The sequence below is a fragment of the Poecilia latipinna genome, unplaced genomic scaffold (genome assembly GCF_001443285.1).
Source record: "Poecilia latipinna isolate Pla-1442-1.1 unplaced genomic scaffold, P_latipinna-1.0 Scaffold47, whole genome shotgun sequence".
NCBI lineage: Eukaryota > Metazoa > Chordata > Actinopteri > Cyprinodontiformes > Poeciliidae > Poecilia > Poecilia latipinna.
In genome coordinates, this window is record NW_015112663.1 from 461,146 (window position 1) to 487,762 (window position 26,617).

At 37.8% G+C, this 26,617-nt stretch overlaps 1 long non-coding RNA gene across 1 annotated transcript in view; it reads left to right on the forward strand.

The window, feature by feature from the left end:
• The window catches only part of LOC106958273 (uncharacterized), a 42,582-nt gene extending 16,178 nt beyond the window's left edge, over positions 1-26,404 (forward strand). Inside the window, exons 4-5 of the long non-coding RNA XR_001427124.1 lie at positions 25,928-26,078; positions 26,215-26,404. This is a non-coding gene — a long non-coding RNA (uncharacterized LOC106958273). The remainder of the gene's footprint in view (positions 1-25,927; positions 26,079-26,214) is intronic.
• Positions 26,405-26,617: the final 213 nt, after the last annotated feature.

Consider the following 26,617-nt stretch of genomic DNA (forward strand, 5'->3'; position numbering starts at 1 on the left):
CATTTTTATCCATAACATAGGAAATGATTTTCAGACAGACTACTTTGAACTTGTACAAAGAAATCTTGATTTTAATTAAGCAGAAATAGGCAAATGAAGGAATAAATGTTTAGATAATAAACAACTAACACTTTTCTAAACATTTCTAAAACAAAAAAGAAATTGGTTGTCAGTTAGGATGTCACAATTGAATATGAAAGAGGCAGCTGCTAAAGAAACATTCAACAAAATAATGTTGAAAGAAGTTTGTCTTTGTGCCATTGCCATATTGTAAGAAGATTTAGGATGTCTTGGGGGATGTCATTGCCAAAGGCCGCAAACCACTGTTGAATGTCAGTGGTCTTTGAGCCTTTGGATGCTTAGAAGTAATCGCAATGCCCAAAAGGGTTAAGGGAAACCTTCGGAAAACCATTTTCAATCACCAGCTGCACCCAGAAATTAAGAACAAAACGGCATTATGCAACAAGAGAAGCATATGTCAGCTATAAGCAAATATTATCATTCAGAATAATTGTTTACATCAGGGGTGTCCAAAGTCGGTCCTCAGGGGCCGGCATTCTGCATGTTTTAGTTCTCTTCCTAGTGGTTGTAACAACCTCCTCATCAAGTCAGTGTTCTGCTTAGGTCTTCTAATGAGACATCATTTGATGCAGGTGTGTAAAACCAGGGAGAGAACTAAAACATGCAGGATGCCGGCCCTCGAGGACCGACTTTGGACACCCCTGGTTTACATAATATATGGGTGTCCAGAAATGCTAGTATTTCTAAAATAGATGACCATTATGTGTTATTTGTCTTTTACAAACAAAAATATAATCTATCAGTTTTGAGGCAAACTGTGAAGTGATCATGGTAAAAAATGAGAATGTTTATACATATTTTTTAGTGTTATTTCTAAGCTATCAGGTTTCCTTGGATAGAATTTTAATATACATTTAACTTTGTAATTTTAATCCTAACAAGAAATAAAAGAAGTGCAGGATTGTTTTATTCTTTTTTGTTAGCTGGCTTGTCCTTTTGACTTTTAATTGCTAGGTTTAAATTGTAGTTAATTGGGTAACACTTTATTTGAAGGGGGGTGAATAAGACTGACATAACTCCTGTCATGAACATGAATAAGCCTTCATGAATAGTTATGACTGTTGTCATAAAGCGTCATTCGGTAAATTATGACACTTTTAATACAAAGTTGACATTATTCAAAATATCTTTATGACAACTTGACATTAACCAAGAAATCATTACTGATATAAATTTGTTATAAAAGAATTACTGATTGCACTTTAAAAATTAGGTAACTTTATGTTATTAAAGGTAAAGTTTAAACAGTAATGATTTATTGGTTAATGTCAAGTTGTCATAACAAAGACATTTTGAATAATGTCAACTTCGTATTAAAAGTGTCATAATTTACCGAATGACGTTTTATGACAACAGTCATAAATATTCATGAAGGCTTATTGATGTTCATGACAGGTGTTATGTCATGTTTATGAAAGTGTCATGACAGTCTTATTCAACCCCCTTCAAATAAAGTGTTACCGTTAATTGTGCTGTGTTCTCTCTCTCACTATAACAAAAGTGCACTACATACAACACATTTGCACGCACACACACACACACGCATGCGCGCACGCACACACACACACACTCTCTCTCTTTTACTCTTTGCTACAGATTACAGGCCATTGTTACTTGCCTTACATTGCAATAGTTTCACAGTAATAGGAAAGCTGACTTTGACTGTTCTCGTTAGCTTGGTTAAATACTCCCCGCTATGCTTTAATTAGTTTGAAAAGATTAATGATGTATAAAAGGAGCAGGAAGGGTTTTGGTTAACTCTTTGGTGGCAATTCAGTTTCAGTATAATTTGAATGAAAGAAATCAACGTATCCTTTTTTTCTTTATTGGTGAAAAAATAAATTACTAAAATATGCTATGAAAATCAAGAAAGGTAACTGAAATAGATCATCGCTACACTAACAAAGTTACGGTATTGGTAAATGTTGTTCATGTGGAGCTGATTATACGATTGTCAAACTAAACTGTCAGCTGGGCAATTAATCGTGAAATTTATAGAATCCACAGGTCACTGGGGAAATATGTTGGCAGGTTAACTACGAACTGTCGACTCCAAAATCTGGACTTTAAGGAAAAAGTTGGTGCTGAAAGAAAGCCAAAATAAATCAATGCTGCAGTTTGTTCTAATCAGACAAAAGTCAAATTTGAACTTTTTGACTGAACCGCTTAAACAGACTATCCCCATTAGTTGCAGGTAGTGGCAGCATCATTGTGTGGGATGACTTTTGTTTAGACTATTGTTTTTCCCAGCAGAATATAAACATTAAACATGAAGCCAGAGCTATGGAGTAGTTTAAGTTGCAGCATTTTCATGTGTAAGAAAGGAACCAAATCTAAATCCAAACAAGACTCTTTGCAAGATTGCTAAATTGCTCAAACGTTTACCATTCAGTGATACACAGACATATGCCAGAAAACATGCAGTTGTAACTGCAATCAAATGTGGTTCTTCAAAATTGTACCACTTACAACAACACTTTATACTGTTTTTTAGTTTAATATATGTAAACAATTGTACTCTTCTTTCACTTCACTACTAAGCACTACTTTGCATAACATAAAAACCCAATGACAAACATTTATGTTTTTGTTTACAAAGTCACAAGACATGAAAACCTCATGGTTTATGCACTTGGTTTATGCATGCTTTCAAAAATCATAAACACATTTGTCCTCTGTACCAAAGACGAATTCGCCCCCTCTCATTCAGCCTTATCCCCTCCTGGATTCTTCAGCATCTGGGCTGGAGACCACCTCCACCAATCCCTTCTCCCATCCCTTCCAGCTTGTTGCTATCTCTAAGCAGTTGGACTAATCCACTCCTCCCCATGTCCCTCATGCCTGCTCCAGTCAGCGGTACCCAGGATTATCTCCCCTCAGCCTCCATGTTCAGGTAGCACAGCTAAGGAGGAAAGTGCTACTCACATTGTATCGTCTAACTAGAGACGCTTCAAGTGGAAATGGCTGTTAGCAAATCACGGTTTCCTGTGATAGGGAAGGAAGAAAAATTTACCGTTCCACGCAGGCAGGTTAATGTTGCGTTAATGTAGCTGTCCATCAATTTTTGAAGGATCTGAATTAACGCTTGATTTTCTGTGTGACAGACCAAATTGTTTTGACAAAAGATGTTTTACCTTCATGAAATTACATGAATTTGCATTTATCAATATAAAAATGGTAAGATGGTGTCACATATTTTGGGTAAAAATGTAGCTTACATAAGTTACAGTAGACAAACTTGGTATACAATTTGACTACTGATACAAATGGATCATTAAATATTAAATACCCCCCAAAGTAGAGATGAATCAAGAAACTAACAGTTTCTATATACCTCAGGTTTTAAGGGAGGTGGTTCTGGAGCATAGAAACTATAAGTTCTACCTCCCCTGGTTTAGTTCTGGTCTTGGGAATACAGTGTAAAAAAGGTATATTGTGACCTGAGGAGTACACATGATTTGTTTTTGACTATCAACTCTGAAACGTATTGAAATCAAAGATCATTCAGTGGCCTATACATCTTTAATAAGATTCTAATTTCTATCCATTGACAAACAGTGAGCCTGTGAAGTAGTGACAGAAATATGTAGCTGCATAGATACTATAGGATGCATTATTCCATCATCTCAGTTATGGTGTTGAATGAAAGTGGAACAAGAATAGAGCCTTGAGGGACTCCACATTTTGCACCAGTTCAATTTTTGAACCAGTTTAGCACAGTATCAGTCAATCCAGCCAAATGTTATCATCTCTGTCACTGAAATCTATTAGAACCATTGTAGATGTTTTTGATGCATCATGCATAAGTGTAGTTTACAGACCAAAATGTATTCCAAATTTATATCAACACTAGTCATTTCATGCGTACATACTTTAATATGTTACTTTTCTTTCGAGTTATCAACCAGCCACACAGGCATTAAGTTCTCACCAAGGTAATGTAGATCCTAGACTTTGCAAAATCATTTTTATACAAGGTATTTTTATGTAATTGTAGATGGCAATGCCATAAATTCAGCCTGAAATGTCTTAACTCGTGAATTATAGGAGTAATTATTGAGACTCCATAAAATTAAGTTAATCGCAGCAGATTTAAAAGGATGAAAGAGGGAAAAGGAATATTTCTTCAAATGCGTAGTTTTAACCTATAGGCTGTAGTTGATTTACAGTCCATTCTGGGTTATATCTTGATTTCTATTTCATTTATTCCACTTGCTGCCTTCTTATTCAACCCCTTCTCCCCAAAAACACTTTCCCATCCAATTTTCTCTCTTTCTCTCCCATCTTCTCTTCTCTTCTCTCTCTCTCTCCCTCCTCCTCCCTCCCACCTCTTACTGTTCAGTTTAGATTCAGGGATGGAAAGCTTCATAAACAATTTTCTCCCTTTGCTGTTGAGCTACTTTTACCCAGGCAATGTGTGAACGCCATGCCAATTTCCTGAATCCATACTTCACAGACTCCCACCCCCCCCCATTCCCCACTGCAACACACTTTCTTCCTCTCCCACTCCTCACTCCCTCTGTCCGTCGAAACAATGTCCATGTCAAGACAATTATATCCACTGACTGCCACACACACTAACTTGCTGTGTTTACCACCGAAGGGCTGGTGGCAGCAAAGCAATTTCCTCCTGATGTGAATGCTGTATCTCTCTCCCTCGCTCTCATTCACAGTCTCTCGTGGCTCCTCTGGCCCTGCAGACATCTGATCTCATAAGCGATATATCCGCTGTTATAGCCACTGGCACCTCCTTGCATCTGGTCACCAGCTCTGCCAGTGCCGGTTATTTCTGCTGGGAGGTGGCAGAAATGTGACAGGCAAAGCAGCAGCAACAGTACAAACCAAGGGCCACCAGCTCCATGCTCTGGGATAGGCATACGTACCGTTCCTCCACCCAAAACCTGCAGACTTTTTCCAGCGCCTGCTCCACCCCCGCCGATTTTGTCTTTCTTAAAGTGTTGCCATCTTGATCTCCCAAGTCACGTACATTGCTCTTGCCATTTCCACTATGGGCTTAGTTGGAGAAACAAGCAGCCTGAGTCACAACTTTATGAAAGCGTCCATCATGGCCTTATGCTGAGCAGCCCTGCCTTATAGCTGCCGGAAACGATTGATGAAAGACGTGATTTATCCCTGCAGAGATGAGTGAATGTTTAAAGTGGTTGGAAGCTAAGGCCTGGAGGCAAGCGTCAGAAAAGTACTCAAACATGGCGGCACATAAACCGTATGTTAATGTGGAGAGCCCAGTTAATATTTCCTTGAGGTAGATAAAGTATCTGTATATACATATGAAATGTGTTTATATTTTGCTGTCTTGCTGGTGGCAGCTAATAGGGCTGAGGTGATAAGGTGTAAATAAATGCTGATGCCTGAAGGCAAGACATACTGTGTCTTTAAATCTGGGTTTAAAAATGTCAGACTTTTACAAACTCAACCCCAGACCTCGTAGTTATTTAGTGTCTTTTCAAAACGTGAAATACAAATATTTAATATCAATTATGACAGATGTTTCCACAGTGAACAATCAGCAGGAAGAAAAGAACATAAAGGTAAGGAGAAGTAAGGTAGGCCACAGTGAGGAGGAAAGTAGAACATAAAGAGAAAAGGATACAAGGAGACAGTGAACTAATGAATGATGGTCCAAGAACACAAGTAGATATAAATAAAAATACTTCCTAAATAGTATTTACTGCCAAATGTTTATTGTTAATTATTCTGACGTGGCTTGCATGGGTGTAAATTCTCAATTTAGACTTTGAGCATAAGAAGAAACAACAATTTAACAGCCCAATATCATGTCCGTGGCATGTTGCTCGCTGAGACTTGTGCTCGGCAAATGAGTTTGATCTCAGCTGACAGCCCCTGAGATTTCCTCATGTTGGGTCACATGCATTTTCCTCCAGGCCATCCCTTGCGGCAGCAGGAAGTGTTTGTGATTCCCTTTCTAATCTCCGCCAGTTACAAATGTCATCTTGAAAGCTGAATTGGAGTCAAGCACTTATTAGTACAGTCTCGGACAATGCATTCTTGACGGTCGCTTTACTTCACAAAGTGGCTTTGGTTTAATCGTGGAGTTAAGGTAAAGTTCAAACTCTTAAAGTTAAACATCGGGAGCCAAAATGACTTTTTCTCTTTCAGTATTTGTCTTACTATGGCTTCAGGGAAAGGAGAGAATGTGCCTAATTCTTCATGTGAAAAGCATTGCAATGTGAATCCACACAGACATATGGGTAGAAATCAGGGTGGTAGGATGGTAGCACAATTTTGGGTAAAGATTAAACTAAAGGTAGGGCTTTACGATGGGGTTTTAAGAAATGTTTATCATTTCTTAGTGGTGGCATATTCAGAGAATTTTCATTTTAGTCTTCATTTAATTTAAACTTCACTGATCTTTTCTGTGAACTATTTAAGTAAGGTAGCTAATATTTTTATTGGCAAACACAGTCACTTATGTTGACTGTTGGCATGCTAGTTTTCAAATGCACAAAAAAATACACCTAAACTTGGAGGAAATATCAATGAAATGAAGCACATCAAATCATCAAAGCAATTTGTCAGGTATTTAAAGCGGCAACGCTATTTTACAGCCTCAAGTCCCAGGACAGGAATTAAAACAATCACAAGCCCTCCACAGGATTGCGTATCGGCAGCCCTTTTAAAGTTTAAAAGAAGCAGACACCTAGTGTGCCTGTGCTTTGCTCCAAAGGTAGATAAAGGGATTCTACATAAGTTCTAAGCTATTAGGCGTGTTCTGTGACAGAACCATCCGTTATGGTTTTATTGCTAAAAATCACAGCTTTTGTTTTCACAGCTGGGCCTCTTTTCTTCTTCTTTGCACACAAAGGAGTCAGGATTGGTGCAGTTAAATGAAAATCCACTCTGTGTGCACATTTCCACAAAATTTACAAAAAAATTGGCTTTTTAAACTAATCACTTTTAAACGAAGGAATATTAATGCTGTGCTGGTTTAACTGTTTTAATTGCATTTGGGCGTTTTGCTTTTTCTACATCAAGCTGTTCATTTGGAACTCATTTTACTGGTTTTTATTTTTCGTTGTGAATAAAAAAAAAAAAAAAAAGTTTGTTTTGTGTCACTTCACCAGGATTCCTCACAGTCCTCTTCAAGAAAGTCCATGCTAAAGTGCACGGCTGCAGAACAAAGTGGTCTTTTCTCTGCCACTCAGTCTGTGGCCTCACTCAGAAGGAGAACTTTTCAGAAACTAATTACAGAGAAATCGTCTTCATCACATTGCCATTACAGGGGGAGAGGGGACAGGCCTGCTGACTCCCTGGGCTCCCGTGGCGAACGCGGCTCTGATACACTTAGCCACAGCCCCGCTTTAATTGTGCAGAAAATGTGATTTGTGCCCCAGCCTCACTTTCTAGGGAAAGTGGTGTTCGCAGCTGGGGGTGTTCCAGTCGTATGAATAGCTCTGCTTTTCAACCACCCAGGGACCTTTGAATGTGTGAGTACATCTCTGCACTTACATGGCACTTTCTGAGCATCTGTGTTCCAACTTTATCAGTAAATAAGATTTATAGTTAAACGACAAGGGATATCTAAAGAAAAACATAAATCAATCCGGCTCCAGACTCAACTTTACAGAGTTCTTTGCCCTTTATGTTCAGTGTTGATTAAAAAGAACTCAACAGTTTTACGCTGGATATTTTGTGCAGTTCTTAGGCTTCATACATGGCAGTGGAAGGAAAGAAGAAAGGAAAGTTACAAAGGAACATGAAAAGGTAACGCAGAGGGAAGGGCACAAGAAGATGGAAGGAGGTCAAGAAGATCAGGACAGGAATAAAGGACGACAAGGGAGGAAGTAAGGCAGAATTCAGAAGAAACACAAGGAAAAGAAAAGTTGGGGAAAAAAATAAAGATAAGAAGGGATTGGCATAGAAAAGCAACAAGGACAGGATGAAGGACTCGACAATTACGACATTTCTATCTTACGAAATAAACCTTTGGCAATACAAATATTTTCCTCCTAATTTCTTTTTTTCCAAACCTGGAAAACTCTAAAATCAAATCTCAGCCTTAGACCCTATGCTATTATTACCCTCTCTTCTGAGCACCTTAATCATAAAACTGAAATTTCTCCCATTGTCTACATAATGCAACACTAAGAGGATGAAGAAAGGATGAAATAAATGTGGACTTAAGAATAGAAAGCAAAGTGCTGCCACATACAGCATTAGACTGTCTGAAATTAGAAAATTTAGATTAAAAAGGAAGACATAAAGCCTGGAGAGAGTGACACACACTTTGAAGCATCATGCAGAAGACAGAAGAGAAGTGCAAAGAGAGGAGGCGAACGAAGAAGAGACATGTTGGCAGAGGATGAGAGGAACTAAGAGGTGGGGGTGGGTGGGACTGAAAGAGACTGATAGGGGGAAAGGAAGAAATCCTTAACATACACCCCTCACCTGGATGTGGTGCTTGTGAGTTTCGCTAAAAAAAAAAAACTGCTGATGTGACACCAGGAGCGAGAGCTAGCTTTTCAGCGCAGAGAAAAGTGCTTACTGGCTCTTCTTGTAAGGGAAAAAGGCTTGAGGTACACGCCTCACATATCCTCTTTGTTTGGAGACTTTGCAGTGGCCAGCACTTTCTATCTCGGCCCTATCTGTTCTCCATTTTTTTCATTTTCTTATTCATTCCGTTTGTTCTTCTCCTCCCTCAACACTTTCCGAGGACACAGTTGCATTGCCTGGCAGGCTACTTTTCGGATGGATTCGTTCCAGAATAATCTCTGGCAGTATGGCTCTGGCTGAAGTTTACTGTTGCTCCTTGTATTAGCAGTGTTTCGCAGTGGGAGTGTGGTTATGGATTAGAATCAGTGAGAAGTTGTTGTTTGGGCTGAGAAGAGGCCGTTTCATTTGCCCCTGAAAGACACCACCATGTGCTTGATTTATTAAAGTCCGTTCATTCAAAGCACAGTCACATATGTCTTCTCTTAATGTGTTTCAGAATCCAATTTTGGGACACGGATTCATATATATATATATATATATATATATATATATATATATATATATATATATATATGAAATGTATTTCTATGTTCAAATCTATTAATTTTTAATAAGAAATCCAGGCTTCTGGATGAAAATTGCATTTAGTATGCAATTCCGGTATAACCGCATGTAAAATATGATGATGTTGTAGTGCATTAATAAAATTGTATCAATTGAATTCACTCTTAGATTGAAAAACAAAAATAGGTCATGTCTTAACCTTTTTGTGTGAAATGATTACAGTTATACAATTTTGCATCAACTACAGCAAGTTTAGGGTTTTACTTTCACACAAAATTCGATTTTATTGCTCATTCTGCTTTTTTAGAGTCACTGTAACAAGCCTTTGGTCAATTGTTTTATAGTTGCACTTCTAGTTAAACCACAATAGGTAAGTTCTGTTTTAACCAAACTAATTTACCTTAATGTAAGTGGCACTAGTTTTCATCCTATTGTTGTTACTGTTTTTCAAAACTAGAAATACAACTGGCCAATTCTGAACTTCTTATAAGGAGGAAAACATGTTACTCTGTCCTACATAGGACCAAGAAAACACACGTCACTCCAGCAAATTCATTGACACCTCATGGAAAGTACTTGTAGGAACAACAAGATAGGATTTTTTAAATTAATATTCTTTAACATGGTAAGCTGGCCCATGCCTATTACGTGCTGACCTAACTTGCAAGTCAGTCTGGATCCAGCCTGCAGCTTATGAAAAAAAATAAATAAATAAATAAAAAAAAATAAAACAGATTCTCCAGTTGGCTCTTTTTAAAAACTAAGGTTTAGTTACATTCTTTGGTATCATCTTGAAATTTACTAGTAATCAAAAGTTAGGTGTTCTGCAATACAAACCTGTGAAAATACACTTTTATATATTACTGTGAACAAAACACTGCTTAGAATCAATATGTGAAAGATCAGAATGATTAAAAGTGGAAAAAAAAACTTGTGGAAAGTCGTGCCAATGCACAATGAAACACCATTCTGTTCGGTAACTGCTTAGATGTGTGAATTCAGATTAAAGAGATAGACAGACCAAGCAATTAACGTGCCAACTGGCCTTGAAGCTGAACATAGAAATGTACTTTCAACAATTATGCCCTTTTTTCCACATTACATGAAAAAAGTAATTGGCCCTGAGAATGTGATTGTGAGTCATGCCTTCAAACAAGTTAAATCTTGAGATTCTATTAGATTAAAAAACTTTTGCGGATGGATTGTTGGTTTTGGTGAGAGGCTTAACAATTGCTACCACCTCCTGAAAGAGATTGTTCAAAACTCAGGGTTTGTTTTCCGTTTCCAAATCCCTGTAGTATTGTAATCAGTCTTTCTAAACCATCTTAATCTCTTAATTCACTTGTATGGCTTGCTCATTCTTTCCACCAGCGGCACTTTGTAGCGTCTAATCCTCTAAACTGCAAGAGATTTCCTGACCGGTACCAACCCCAGCACACATTAAGAGACATAACCAAAATATATGTGCGTTCATGAGCGCAGGATAACAGCTCTCACCGGAGAAGACATTAAACTGGCTTTGGGTCTTCTGGTCAGTAAATCTCCTGCAGTGATTCTGAGTGTAATCCCACTGTTACTAATACAACCCATGTCGTCTCGGTGGAAGTAATTAGAGATAATTTGTCATAAGGTAGAACTAGTAGACATTGGTTTTAGTCACTACTGAAGAAAAAAGAATGTTTGATTTTGGAGACATTACAGAACCAAGATTACAAAAAACAAGCTAGTGCTAAACGCAGAAGAGACTTATACTTATCCATAATAAGTCCTTAATGTAATTCAATCATTTTGTGTTTATTTTTGGCTACACTTACTTTACTATTTTTAGCTACCATTACAGAGATTTCAAGTTACTGTGAATTTGCAGAACATGTTTAGTCATCACGGTGAAGAAAAAAACACTTATCACCATTTTGACTTCTCAGAGCAGCTTGTTGGATTTCTGGTATTTTCTAAGCACCAACATGTTCCCTGAGTTTAGCTTCTTGCCTTTGAAGCTCAGAATAGGCCATTAAGTTCATTTATTTGGTATAATACAGTGAATAAAACTTGAATCTTTGCCAAGTTTAAGTTCCTTTCTGTTTATTAGGGTTATTTTATTTCCATATGCTTAATTAATGAAAAACCTCTAACTACTAAGATTTAATTTTTTTAAATTTTGTTTGGAGAAAAAGAAACTACATAAGGACAACACCTTTGAGATTTACATGGGAAGAAAAGACAAAAAATGGCTTGTGTTTTGGTTTATGATGTTCTATTTTGAAACAAAAATTAAGTGAACTATTTCTCCCAGTGTTGGATTTTGATGAGAAAGTTACATTAATATACATAACAGCTTGACTCTTTTTATTTTAAAAATTTTAATGAGTGTGTTTTTCAAAGTTCAAGATTACAACTTGACAAGTTTTCAATTTTCTTTATTGTATTTCCATTTTTTTCTTCAAATAAACAAACTGAGCTCCATATTATAACCCTCAGCTGTCTGCGTTGGTTACTATAGCTACATTATGTAGCCCGGGCTTTTTACTGTAAAAGTAGGATGAACGTGTTTTTTCCATCTCAGAAGTTATTTGACAATCTCAATCATCCGGATGGAAGCTCTCCAGTATCACCAGACGGACAAATCCAATGCTTATTTCAGCATGTGAGTCATTGCCGTGTCTCGTCTCTTTTCCCCAATGAGCAAATGACCGCTGAAGTCTCGCCCCTGGAAGACCTGCTCCCTCTCTCCCAAATAGCATCCTCCTTTTATCTAATGGAGAAGGAGGAGAAAAAAAAGAGAAAAATGTTTCAATGCCTCTGTCTGACGGACAAAATAAATTGCACTTACAAGACCCAAATTACATTGTTTAACCTCAAAATGATTGGCCCGGGCCCCTCTCCCAAGGCCTGATCAGCTGGGTGATGTATGACTTTAGTTTACTCCAGCTCTGCAAGCCCAGCACTGCACGGTGCTCTGTAAGCCTCTGGGGCAGCGCCGGGAGGGGAGGGATGTGTTCGGCTCGACACAGCCAGAGGACGTTTAATGTTTAATAAGCCCCCTTTTCTTGCACTCGACTTTAATTTGGAAATATGAAGCGGCACGTGTTGAAAGAGGGGATTATTAGCTGGTGCTAATCTCTTTTTCTGTCCTTGTTTACTGCAGCTCTCCTCCTCTGCCCTCATCCTCAATCCTAAACAGAATGAAAGAAAATGACAGTGAGGGCGTAGAAGCAGGAGGGAAAGGGAGAGAGGGAGGCAAGGCAAAAAAAAAATGAAATTGGTGTTCTTGTTTGTTGTGCGTAGTTGCGTTCTGAGCGTGTAATAAGGCTCAAAATGTCACTGGTCCAAACAGTCACCCCCAGGCAGTGTGGGATTGTGGGGATTTGTCTAGCGGTATGTGTGTGCATTGATTGCACACAATTTTGTAGGATTAAAAAAAAAAAAAAAGCTCTAATCCTCTCTGAGTTTGTTAGATGGGTGTCATAAAGTTTGTTTGTTAAAAAAAAAAGAAGAAATACCAACAGTGTGACTTAAACGTTATGCGTTGATGATTAGTGAGGGATGTACAGTATATTACGGGAGTATGAAAAGTAAGGGAATGCATCTAACAGAGGCCATTTTAGAGTTTTGTCCTTGCACTGAGAAGTAATTGATTTAATCTCGGTGTTTTTCCTCGTTTTTGTCCTTCTCTCCAATAAAGATCCCCTCCCTGTCTGCCGGCCCAGTGGTGGTATCTTTTCACAACGTAGGAGGCGCCATCTGGAAAAGAAAAATATTAATGAAAAACCCAGATCCCAGCATGTCTTGCTGTTCTAATCAGCCAGCTTTTGGTTCCTTACTGCTCTGTGTTTCTGGGGAGTGACGAAGAGCCTGAGTGGTGGGATGGTGTGTGTGCGTGTGTGTGTGTGTGTGTAAAAAAAAAAAAAAAAGAAAAGAAAGTGGGGGTTGGTGGGCAGCATGTGTGCTAAAGCACGATTGATGCTTTGTGTAGCGTCTGAATACAAATGAAGGATTTGTCAAACTGCAATATTTGGGTCCCAATAGATTACCACATGGCACCAGGGTAATTATGCACACAGTTGATTGAATGGAGTCAAAACAGGGGGAATGTGTAAACTTGTGGCTGCTGCTGCATTTGATTTCCATGGAAATGGAGCGGGCGGCACAGGCAGAAACGCATGCAAATACGCCGACAAATGTGTAATCACAGGCACGAGTTAGTGAACATTTAAATATGTAAGCAAATACAGGTAAACATACAGTAAGCATGAACATACAAACGGAGGCGGAAGCATCCATTTGCTTGGATGGAAACATGTTTTTCATACGTTACGAGGACAACCAAATGCAACATGAAATGAGGAAAGTTAAGGTTTTTATAACATAAATAGAAAATTTACTGATGTTGCATAAGGAAAGCAAGACAGAGTGCAGTAAAAGTAACAGAGGGTAATGGCTAGGAACAGCAAAATCCCTGGAGTTTATATGCTGAAGTGAGACTGGAGAACAACGTTGGCTGCAGGTGAGCTAATCATGGAGAACAGCTGTGAAGGAGAAGAAAACGTGAAAATTAAGAAAAGGTAAATAATTAACACAGTGGGAACTAAGCTGGACTCAATGAAAATGGCAAACCAAGGCGGAAAAATACGAACACTGACCTAGAGCAGAAATTACATAGAAAACAGAACACATGAAATACTGTATGTAAGAAACTAAACCTAAATAGATTAGCCTACATAGCAACACCTTTCTATCAATAATGACAATGAAGAAAAAAACTGAGTAGAAATGCTGGAATCTCACCCCGTTTTTAATTTACCTGTTTCATACACCCTATTGCTATTGCTTTCAGTTTTGATTCATATTTAAGCTGGTTGATTCTTGCAAAATGTGGGAGTTAGTGAACCCTGATAAACATGCTTTTGTATTATCATATAACTGCATATGCAGATAATGAGTAGAATATAGAAAATTATTTAAAACCCTTAAAATTGACAGAGAGGTAAAGTGCCCAAGACAGGTACTCATAAATGCAACATATGGACAATTTGCACCAGAAAAAAAGACAAGAACAAACGGTGTAAGTTATAAAAATACAACCTGGCAAGCACCCTCCAGACTCTGTTTGTAGGGAGTTTATTTGCATGTATTGATTTTTTTTCTAGATAACCTGACGTACTACAACAGTCAATAAACAGGCAAGCTAAGACAATAAATTGTCTGCATTACATGTAGAGGATTGTTTGTGATGTTGCTGCCATGGATTGCCATAGAAAACCAAGCATCTGAGCTGTTGACTAAAGTGATAGGCTCCCAGCTGCCATGAACAGTTTATAGTTGGGATACCAACTTAGACATTTTTTAATTATCCTTATTAGTGTTCCTGAGTGATCTCTACCCTGCTGGTGTACTGTTCATGATTTTTAAGGCATTGGCATTCATGTTGTTTAGATGAAGAGAAGTTTAGTAACATGCTAAGATAAAGTTGGGATTGTATGCTCTCTGTTTTGTTGTTGTTAATTCGGCTCATGACTCATTTAAATGCTGTTCAAGCTAATTGTGTTATAATAACACTTAAGTTGTCTTGAAACTTAACACTTTTATATAGAATTTGATTTTCCTTGTTCAAAGGGAAATATGTTTGTAAATGTTTGAAGGTAAAAACATTTAAATAAGGCACAAGAAAGATATCAATATTAAATTGCTGAACCTGGACATCAGTGCATGGATGGACACTCAAGGAGAAAGTTGTAATAGGAAAGCCTTGAGGTTGAATTTGATTTAATAAAGTTAATATTTATATGTTGGATGAGGAGGATGTGGAAGTCAGGAAACGAATCTTGTCTAAGAGCAGTGGAGACCTGACAAACTGGCACCCTAACTTAGGATTTAAACGACTCAGCAGGGACCTGCACACATTTCACCACAGTCACAAGTGACTGCTTGCGACAAAAACTGTAATAAGAAACATTAAAATTCTGGAAGCATTCTCACAGGCTTAGTAATTTCTGCAACAGTTCTGACCATCAATGTTACACTGACATCAGCATTCCCATTTCTGCAAACAACCGTGTCACCAGAATTTCCTACTTTATATTAATGAGCCATGTTTTACTTTCTGCCACATTATTCAAATTATTCAGAGGAAATTCATGTGAAGGTTTAACTGCATTATAACGTATAATTTGAGAATGCCATCTACTTTGGCTCCTAAGATGCTACTGTATGTGTCCACATTTAGTTTTCTCACACTTCAAGGCATATCATGCTAATGGTACAAATGGGGTGCCTTAAAGAGAAGAGAAGATACTGATGCCTTAAGTTAATTGGCATCTATTTTATCAGTGTCTGAGTAAACATGGAGAAGAATACACACACACACTTGACATACTAATAATCATAGGAAAGGATACAAGTGAAACATCTGAAATGAGAGTTATTGATTTCATAATAAAGTCCATGGAAGTTAAAAACCACAGTTGAAGTATTTTCTTACTGGATAAACTAAATGTTGACAACACCAGTGCTCACTTTGATGATCTGGCTTTTGAAAATGTTGGATGAACTGTGTTGTATCATCTTCCCTTTGGTTTGTGTTGTTTCATCCCTTTAATCCAGATGTCTTGAGCTGTTTACTTCCATGTAGCAAATGCACGTTTACAGTGTACAGGATCTGTTTCCCTGTTGCCGACAAGTGACCACACATCCATTTGACACATTCTTGTTAAAAAGTTCTTTATTTTGTTAAGAAAACAATCATTTATTGTTTTATAGTCACAAACAGTGACGAGCTGTCAGGGCCATCACAGACGATACATCGTCATTCGTTTACGATTTTGAGTTTTGAGAGGTTGACTCTGACGTTTCCTCTATTACTTCCAGTATATTTGATTTTACATAGCTATAACTGGGCTTCAAGGATTTTATTTTTTGATATGTCGCTATTTTTTATTTTTTATTTTTTGTACTATGTCACTTTGTTGCACGAAAAGAGCAAAATGTTGTGGCTGATTATTTTCAGACCAATGGCTTAACAGCGACACATGGTATTATTGAAGTAAAGTTATGCTGGTTTGTCATTAAAAAAACCTGATATAAAGTAAGCCACACAGGAGCAAACAGCGCTAGATAACAGAGTCTGACTGTGTGTCTCATTCACTTAGAAACTGATGTGACCGAAGCTCGGGTGGAGAAGCCAAATCTTAAGTTTGAGAGGGTGTCTGCTGATTGGTGTGGACATTTCAGATCACCACCTGCTCCCTTTGCTCACACCCACATACACACATTATTTTTACCAGTACATACAGATACGCATCCGTGTGCACATGACGTATTTTCACACCAACACACAAACACGTTTCGGCTGCACAAACACAGACAGTATCCACAGGGGACAGGTGGCACTGACCATATGCTGGTGATGCAGCGACCACAGAAGTGATTCTTTTACTACCAGCACAGTATCTGATTCTACAGGGTAACCTTTTGTAAAGCAAGGACACAGGAAGACAATCTGACAACACCAGCCTCTACAGATGCCGGGGTGAATAGGGTGAGGTTTTCTGTGCACCTGAGCTCACCAAAATGTACCGGAAAGCCTTGCTTTCCACTTGTCACATTATGATTTTCTCACACGGAAAAAGTTTCCCTGACAAAAAAAAAAAAAAAAAAAAATAAATTATTATAGCAAACATAACTCAAAGTAGTCAACTTAAAAGGCATGAGTACATGTTGAATTGTAATGTTTAAGACCAAGGCCGCATTCAGTATGTCACACAATTACAATGGCTGCAAACTGAGTTTGTCAAGAGTGCATAATGAGATTCAGTCACGGAGAAATGAGAATGGGCAGAGAGGAATGCCATTCTGAAAGGAAAATATCACCTGTGATATTGCTTTTGAATAGAAAATCGAATGCATTGCACAATTTCTGAATAATCTCCGACTTTGAATAAAAGCAAAATTGAAATGACCCAAACCTTTCTACACATTGCATACCTTCAAAGGTTCAGCACTTACACTGAACACGGCTGAAGCCTGAAATGCTTTCTGTAAAGGCCAAGACGCATAGGACGGGCTTTTGGCTGAACAAACATTTGGAAAAGAATAAATGTCAGTGAAATTTACATGATTTAAACTGAATCAAAGGATATTTTTGTGCCCATTTCTTTCATACCCTCGGCATTCCAATTTCCACAAAACACACATCCATTTGAAATGAAACCACAAATTGTTGTGTGCTGATGAATTCAATCTCCGAAGAAAAGACACATGGAGGGATGAGGATAATGAAAGAACTAAAATACATTGCGCATCTTTATGATGATTGCAATAGTAGTGTGTGCTGCAATGTGACAATAATACATAACACAATTGCCTGTAGCATTTATTTCATGCTGTGTTTAATCCTGCAGGAATAATGATAAAGGGAAACAATCAGAGAGTGTGTGAACACAATAAAGAGCTTGACGGAATGGGCTATTGCTCTCCCACAGAGAATAATTGAGTCCTAACCGGGGGTCAGCAGAATAAATCATCTTCCTATCTACAATAACTTATGACCTCTAGTAAACCTACTAGTTCTGCCTCAGAGTTTTAGCGTCCAGCTGTGCCCTTAATGTTGAGACTTATGTGTACACATATATTTATTGTTCTATTATTGCTGTTCTTATGTATTTTTTACCCTTTCCCCAACCCCAACCTCATGAGACTTTCTCTAAAAAACATTGTTTGTGGAGAGAATGTATCCAAACCAACTACGTTCTCAATTTCTATCTTAGAAGTTTATAGAATTGTTGTAAGAAACAATCTGATCACAATTAAAAATAAATATTGATTAAAAAAAAAAGAATATAAGATGTTAAATGTTTCTTTCTGAAACCACAGGTTTCCCCCAGAAAACTTGTAAAGCCCGGTGTTTGGGCGTGAGGGCTTTAAAACACTGCGGCCCGTCGTGTTTTGGAGTTAAAAAATGTTTAAAGTTGACAGGGAATTTGAAAATATCACTTGATAATTATGTGTTATTGAAAGATTCTGAGATTAATACCTGAACAACAACTATAAAGTCTTAAAAAATGTAAATATTTTAAAAAGACTTAAAAAAAAGAAGATAAGCAATGCTCAGCCTGGTGGGGGCACAAGTAAAGCCTGGTGGCCCACCAGGCTTATAATACACTGGGGGAAATCCTGCGCCTCTAAAACCATTGTTCAGGATTTTAGAGACGAGGTTCTGCTAAAAGGATCTTAAGTCAAGTGAAGTTTATTTGCATAGCACATTTCAGCAACAAGATAGTTCAAAGTATTATTCAAAATTAAAACATAATAGCCAATTATGACACAAGCAACAGACACCACATTTATGCCATCATCAAGAATAATCATCATCAAATATACGTCAAAAATATTAATGTTCCAGTTGTTTTCAATCAAAGACGGCTCTAAAAAACAGTAGGTATTTATGCTTGAATTAAAAGAAACTCAGTGTTTCAGCTGTTTTGCAGTTTTCTGGAAATCTGTTCCAGATTTGTGGAGCATAAAAACTAAATGTTGCTTCTCCATGTTTGGTTCTAACTCTATTCGCAGTAGACTTGAACCAGAAGAGCTGAATGGTCTAGCAGTTTGATGTGATTTCTAATTTAACAAAAGTATTTTAAAGTCTTTTCTCTTACTTACATGGAACCAGGGGAAGGACTTTAGAACTGTGGTGAAATACTCTGTTTTCCTAGTTTTAGAGAGAATGTGAGCAGCAGTGTTCTGGTTCAGCTGAAGTTGTCTGATTGGCTTTATAGGCAGGCCTGGGAAGACGCTGTTGCAGTAATCAATTCGACAAAGAAATTAATTTCTCTAGATCTTGCTGGGACATTAATCCTTTAGTCCTAGAAATGATCTTCAATTGGTAGAAGGCCAACTTTGTAGTTGTCTTTATGTGTGCCTGAGGGTACAGGTTAGAGTCTGTATGATCATTCTTTTCTAGTAACAACTGAAGCTTTGTGCTAATTTTTGATTGTTCCTCTTAAGACAGTAAATTCAGTTTTGTTTTACAAAACATAGAATAAAATAAGGAGCTACCTAGATACATAAACTCACCACAACAATCTTAAACCATCCCTTTAATCAGTATTAATACATTTTCAAGCAAACAAATCACAAACCCTTCTTTGTAGTGGAATTTACTCATATTAGTGGGGACATGAGTGGTGTAGCTCCCCGCACACATTGATCCCATTAGATATTATTTTTTTATATTTTTTATCTCTATGTGGGAAAAAAAAGTTTTCATTTTGATTTTTTTTAGGTGTTTGTGTCTCAGAACTTCTCTTTTTTGTTCCAGTTTTGATGTTTAGCAAGATGTGATTCAGTTACTGCATAGTTACAAAGTGACCTGACTCCTTCGCGTTGTGCAAGTTTCTGTATAATCGTATTTAAAAATTTAAGCATCCAGCTGTCTTCTGAGAGGTGGTGGGAATGACCCTGCAATCAGACAGTTCACTTGTATTGTTTTAGAACTGCAGGGTAAAATGATTTAACCATCATTCGGAAAAAATACATCTGAAAATCTGCTGGTATTTGGAGGCTATGACTAAAGGAACAGCAGCTAAAGAGGATATTCTGTCACTCATACAACCCCTATATATGAACAAAAACATTCAGCTTAGCGTAAATAGCCTTTTAAGATACTATTAAGCCCATGCCACATTAAATGTAAAACATTTTTTCTTTCAACCACTGATTTATCTTTGCTGATGAGCTCCAACTCTTTGTGACTGGAAGGCCTCCTTGCCATCAGCCTAATCTTTAGCTCCTTGCACAGTTTCTTTATCAAATTTAAGTCAGGAACTTAAATCTGAATGTTGGTAAAATTAAAACATTCCTTAAAAACTAAATCTGCCACGTAGTTTGGGTTTAACTAAAGTCTGCTGGTCTCTGTGGGGATTTTTCAGAACCAGCAAAGCATTTGTTGAACGTCCTATTATTTTTTTAGACCATGCTTCTATGAGTAGAAAATTCACAAAGCAAAGCCTGGAGGCATTTTAAAGCCTGAAAGCTTTGTTGGATTTTAAATGGTATTTTTTATTTATTTATTTTTTTGGAAGAAAAAAAAATCTGGTAACAAGAACCAAATGGAATTCTAAAATAATAATAAAACATGTTTCTGATTGCTTACATTGTAATTTAACAGCCCATCTTAGTAAGACAGTTAATCTTTTGAATATAGTAAGTAAATTCTTTTATACACTTTTGATTGTCATTCTGTGGTTGACACAGTTGTACATTTTAATCACCCACTCCGTAGACCAAACAGGTTGTACATGCAGCTTGTATAATTCCCCATTGTATAGTTTCTCTGAAACCAAAGTAACATTTAAAAATGAAGAAGTCCTGTTTATATCATAACACATCTGAAAGTTTTTTTTTGCACATTTCACTATGTCGTGTTAAATTAATCACTGTTTTAAATTTAGTCATCTAACGGCGCCTTGCTAAATTTTCCATATATCAAACGTTTTCATGTTACGGTGCAGCCAGCTGTCAGTGTGTTTTATTAGTTATTTTATATGCGACTCAGTCTCACACATAACTGTGAGGCAAAAGGAAAATGATAGATCTTCAACATTGTTCCAAACTGAAATCTGAAACATGCAGGATGAATTTCTGTTCCACCTACTTTACTCCTGTATCCTTAGATGAATGACTTTCTTTTTAGTAAAAATTTTTTTAAAAATTCTCAGAAAGAAATATATTTTGAAGGAGGACCGGGAAACAATGACTGAAAAGAGAATTTAAGATGAGGAAAGTTTACGCGAATCTCTGAAGTTGCGACAGATTCTCTGACTTATACATGTGAAGCTGGCCATTGTTCAGAACCAAACTATGAAACATAGATAAAAAAAAACAGAAAAAAGAAAAAAGTTTATGATTTTACTGACGATACCCTTTAGAAATGCAGAATGTTTGTCATGTTGCACCAGCTCACACGGTTATCCTCTCTTGCAGTAGCTCCTGTTGTTGACAAATATGATGCAGTTGTTTGTCCTGGATTGTCCTGAATTCGGTTATGAGGATTTAAAAGTCTGTTTGCTCTACTGGCAGAATTTTCTCTGCAGCTGCACATTTCATTTTGATCTTATGGTCTGCTCCCGTTGGAGACGCTTATCAGACGCTTCCAAATGAATGTCTGCCATCTCCACTGTATGTCTTGTCAAATCACTCACTTTACGTCAGTCTGGGGCAGAAATCGTACCTGTGTAAGACGGAGATCCCTCCTGCCTGGCTGGTGGAGCACGTCAAAAGGTTACCGATTTGAAAACAGTTTGGCCGTAGACGGGGTAAAGAAAAGAGAGTCTCTGTGAGCAATTGCAGTTTTGATCATTTTTCGCCCCCACCTTTGTCTCTTTAATAGAGGTCCTTGATTAATTTCAGGAAGCTTTTCTCCCATTTTTCTCCTAACTTTTTCATTTTCATTAAACGTCCCTGTTGGAGCTCCACTCACTCTGGATCGTACAAGCTGGCGAAGCTAAGAGAGCACGGATGTGTCCGGCCAGGTTTTATTACAACCCCGTGTCTGTGCGGCGCGATGTAAATCAGCAGGTCAGAGGGTCATCAAAACACATTAATTTAACAATGTGGATAAAACCATTAGTGAATATTTGCTCCTAAGGCTTTGTATCGTCTCTCCCTCCACATCATTTCATCTCTTGTAACACTGAATAATTACCTTTAAAACACTGTTTTAAAGGTTCATCGTAACAGCAACATCTGAGGTTCTGAGGTCAGATCCACCAGCATTTGGGAGGAAAACATTGTCCAAAAAAAGCTGTAATGATCTGGTTACCATTATAATTTCAACATTTTTGGTTAACTTCATTAGATAAAGCTAAAATATCACAGCCTGATAAATAAGATCCACAATACAATGATTTTTGGTATTGTTATCAAAGACGTTTGGTTGTGCACTTTTGCTGTAAGTAATGTTGTAATTTATTTTTATTTAAGTGTTTTTTTATGTTGTGGTTTGTCATGTAAAGAGTGCCTTGCTAAAGTATTCACATCTTTGAATCTTTTTTGCTGTTGTTTTTGCTACATCAATAACAAGGATTCAACACAGATAGTCTAGGCGTATTTTAGTGTCATATGAAAATGTTCAGCTGATGTGAAAAAAATGTACAAAGTGAGAAACATAAATTTCTCTTGACATCATATTAATCAAGATGTAGTGCGTCTAATGTCTCCAAAGAGGAACTTTCTAACTTCGGATGAGGTAGTGAGGAAAACGAGGATTTTACTTTTGAGGAGTTCTCATGTTCATCTCAGTAAGCGCTTAAATCCGTCTCATTTTCCATAAAACCGCACTGAAGACTTCGGATATGGTGCGAACTCCATGGTGTACATGCACAATGGAAATGTATTTTTAAATAAAATCTCCTTTCCCTATGGGGGTACTTAGTTCATGTTATGAATCCCCACAAAAATGATTGCACTATCCACAAAAATCAGATTACGGGATCACTTCTAATCTCCACCCTCTTAATTTGCATTTTACAAGCCCTTCAAGGAATGGGCACCGGATATTAGGCAAATCTATAAATGATCTACTGAGTGGCATTGGTTTAAGCGTCTTACCTGACTTAAACAAATAGTTTTTCATCTTTTTCATGTACAATAGCTTGCAGGTATTCATTACATCAACCTCAAGTTAGTAAGTCGGTTGAACATTTAGGTTTTTCTTTAGTAGTATTCTTTCACTTTGGCCTTGATTCTTTCGTGTTTTATAAAGATAAAATGGATACAATGTTAACTCACATGATAAAATAATATGCTTTACTCCATAAAACCAAATTTTACAGTTTGGTTTCTGAGGGAAAAATCATATAACGCATTGCCACCGTCTCCTTTTCGGTTTTAAATAGTTGTTCAAGTGCCATTGATTCTGAAGAAAATTGTGCTGCTTTGTTTTTAGACCTTTCTAAAGCTTTGGAGACCTACCACTATAGTGTCTTTTTCTTTTGCTGTAGTTTGAAGTTGGTGTATGTCGTCTTTAAAAACTGTTGAGTTGCAGAGCACAGCATCTCCTAGTTGCTTCGTGATTTTACACAGAACACTGGCCGTATGTCTGAGATATTGATCAGGAAAATGTTCATACATTAAAACTCCTACTCAATTCTGATCAATCTAAAGTTTTTACAAAGATTTAACATTTTTTGTCCAAAGATCCTATTATGTGTCAAAGGAGAACAAGTCAAAATGTTAGACTCTATCATGAAGCATCAAGATTTGTAACTGACACTTGCATCTTCACACATTTCTTGTATTGTTGCATATGGACAGCAGTCTATGCACAACAGTAGATTAAAACAGTGGTACATCTTCTTTATACAGTCATATTACGTGATCTGTCTCCTCATTTATATGCTCTCCTCACCCCTAAAGTCACCATTGCTCCAATTTTTCTTATGTATGTCATTCCACAAACTCTTTTTTTTTTTTTTGGTCAGAAGTGCATAGCAGAAAAAGGTCCTGGATTCAGCTCCCAGTATTGAACAGATGTTTCTTCATGGACTTTGCATGCTGAGTTGTGTGGATTTTCTCAGGGTAGTAGTACCATAGTCTCTAAATTGCCGCCAGGTATAAGTGATTGTTTGTCTTGCCCTATGATAGACCAGCAACTTGTCCAGGCTTTTCCACCACCTCCACCCTCAACCCCAACCACCCGTGGCCTTACAGGAATAAGCAGGTGTAGAAGACAGATGGATGCATATTTAAGTACCAAATGTACACACCTTGTTACCAAAAGCCGCTGATGATGTTACTGCTTCTGTAAATTGCCAGTTGTTTGAAATAGTTTGTATTATAGTGTGTATTTCATCACGTTGTGGTTTTAATGTGAAACTATTATGTTGCAGTCTTTTCTTAGACGTCCTTGCCAGAGAGATTTTGAATCTCATTGGGATTATTACCGGTAATATAAAAGGGAAATTTATTTTTTTTAAAAAAGGGGAAAAAAAAAAAGAGAATCAAACGGTCTCTCTTCATTTGCAGTAGCCCTGCAAAAATCCCCAAATAAATGGCAGCTTCTTTTAAATATTCCATTAAAATGCATGACGAAGAAACAATTAAAGGGAGGGGAAAACAATGGAAAGCAATTGAAAGATGTGTGCACTCAGGTGTATGCAATACACAGAGCTAATGCTGCTTTCTTGCTCAGAGTGTATGTGGATAGGTGTGTTGGCGATGCAGCCTAATCACCTACTGCTACAGTGAGTCCAGAACCCTCTCAGTGGACGCCCCTTTTGGGCTGCCTCCACCGGCGCCGAGTTTTCGTCTCACAGCACTCTTTAATTAATAATCTAGCTAATTGGATTGAGATCCCCCATTGTGCAGGGCATGTGTGTGGCATGTGTGTGTGTGAGTGAAGGGTGTATAGCATCAGCGCGTCGGGCTGCATCAGACCACACGTTCCAGTGCGTTTTAGAGACTGTGTCTGCTTGAGATGGAAAAGAGGCTACTTCTTATTCTGTTCCCCTCCCTGCGAGAGCTAAAGATGATCATAAAACCTGATAGCGCTCACGAGGCAGCTCTCATTTTATAGGAATGTCTTCCTTATAGGTTGTAAAACATGCACCTTTCTCTACCCTCTACTCTCCAAAGGTACAATAAAATGATAAAGTAGGGTGTTTATTGCATAAACACCGTCGGAGGAAAAAAAAAAAAGTCGTGGTTCATCCTGAAAGTTTATTTGATTTTAAACGTTCATATTATTTCTCCTGACAAGCTTTGACAAATAAATAAATAAATTCCACAGATTCAGTTCATAAACACATTAGTCACCCGAGTTAAAAGTGGAAAATCAAGTCTTTTCTCCCCCTTTCATTCCTCTTGTTGACAAATCGCCACGAGTGACACAGGCAAAGTTGTGTCAAAGCACCTTTGGAAGATTTCTTGCTTCTCTGCCTGCAAGGATTTACTTTATGTGTGTGTGTGGTTACTTTTTAACTTTATTTCTAAAGAGGACTTCTGAGAATTCAGACCCTCTCCATCTCATTTCACCTCAGCTTCCTTGCTTCCCACAACGCGTGCACAAACAGAAATAATCCACAGCTTTCTTATTTTTATATATTTGCTTAGAGGCATCACTGACACAGCCCAACACAACATCCCAAATGAACCGCCGGCCTCCACATGAAGTAATTGAAAGTGTCAGAGTTTAAACTGCTCTTCAGCTACTATTGTTTGACATTTTGATTTACGCAATATATGGCTATTAAAGCCTACATCGGTAGTCGGGCCACCGTTTTTTGGACATCGTAAGCACACACGAATAAATGATGTCAACACAAATTCTGTGCTCGGCGTTGCACCTCATCTCTCCGTTCCTTCTTTTCAAACCGGGTGGGAGGGAGGAGCTGTAGGCCACTTCTCTATATTAGATGTCAGGCCTCAGATACAGACTCAGGCCTGTGGGTAAACACTGACAGCTTCTACAGAGGATATTTTGTCTGTGAAATGGAGTCTGCATTACTGCAGGTGAAGAAAGACAGAAAGGCAAAATAGCACCCTCGCTCTTTGACGAAAACCCTCACTTCTTTAGAGTAAAAAAAAAAATGCATCTGTGATGAAACAAGATGGCATCAAAACACATGCAGAATTTGCTCTGACAGAGTTTTGCTTCTCCTTGATTCAATGAGTACATCCTCTTTCGAGCTAAGGTGTTTGCTTTAAAATTTTATTTGGAAATAAACGTCTAATATCACAAGTGCAAAACACACAAGCGATTCCACATTTGAGCACTAAATTCAATTAGTCTTTTTTTTTTTTTTTTTTTTTTTTACAGGACTTGTACAGGTGTTTGGACCAAGCTTTAGTTCTCAGCTAGAGATCCTCATTTTGGCTCAACAAAACATCTGTACAGTGAAGATTTCCTGGTTTGCTCAGCAAATGCAAACTTCTCCACATCATCGTTCTACCTTAATGCTTATCAATGGGTAAAGCATCTCTTTTCATATAGTGTGCCTTCAGCAACCTGTTGTTGTGTTTCTGCATTTGAAAGTTTGCTTTCCTGTGAGTGTTCTTTTCAACGTTTTGGTAATGATGGTTTTCTGTGTTGCCTGCTTTAACCAGTACCTTCTCGCCGCATCCCAGCTGCCTGCACGCCCCAGCAATCTCGCATAAACTCACCTGTCTTGTAATCCTGAAATCAAGCTGCCCGGCATGTATTGTGCTTGGTTTTCTTTGTCCTCTATTGTCGTAACCAACCTATTTGGTTGGCTTATTGAGTTCATTTTCTATTAAAACTAGATGTCGTCACACACCTCCATTTTTAAGCCTCTGCTGGATTCTCCTATGCCACATGAAAGTATTTGGTTTTAGCCAATTACGACAGAACACTATGATCATATAGCAGCTCCTCTGCTCTCATCTGACTACAGGACATTGTTCCTGCGGTCTTGTGACTCATTCAGATGCAAGTTTGCGAACCTACGTAGTGCTGTCATATTGGTAAGAGGCAACAAACGTTTCTTTT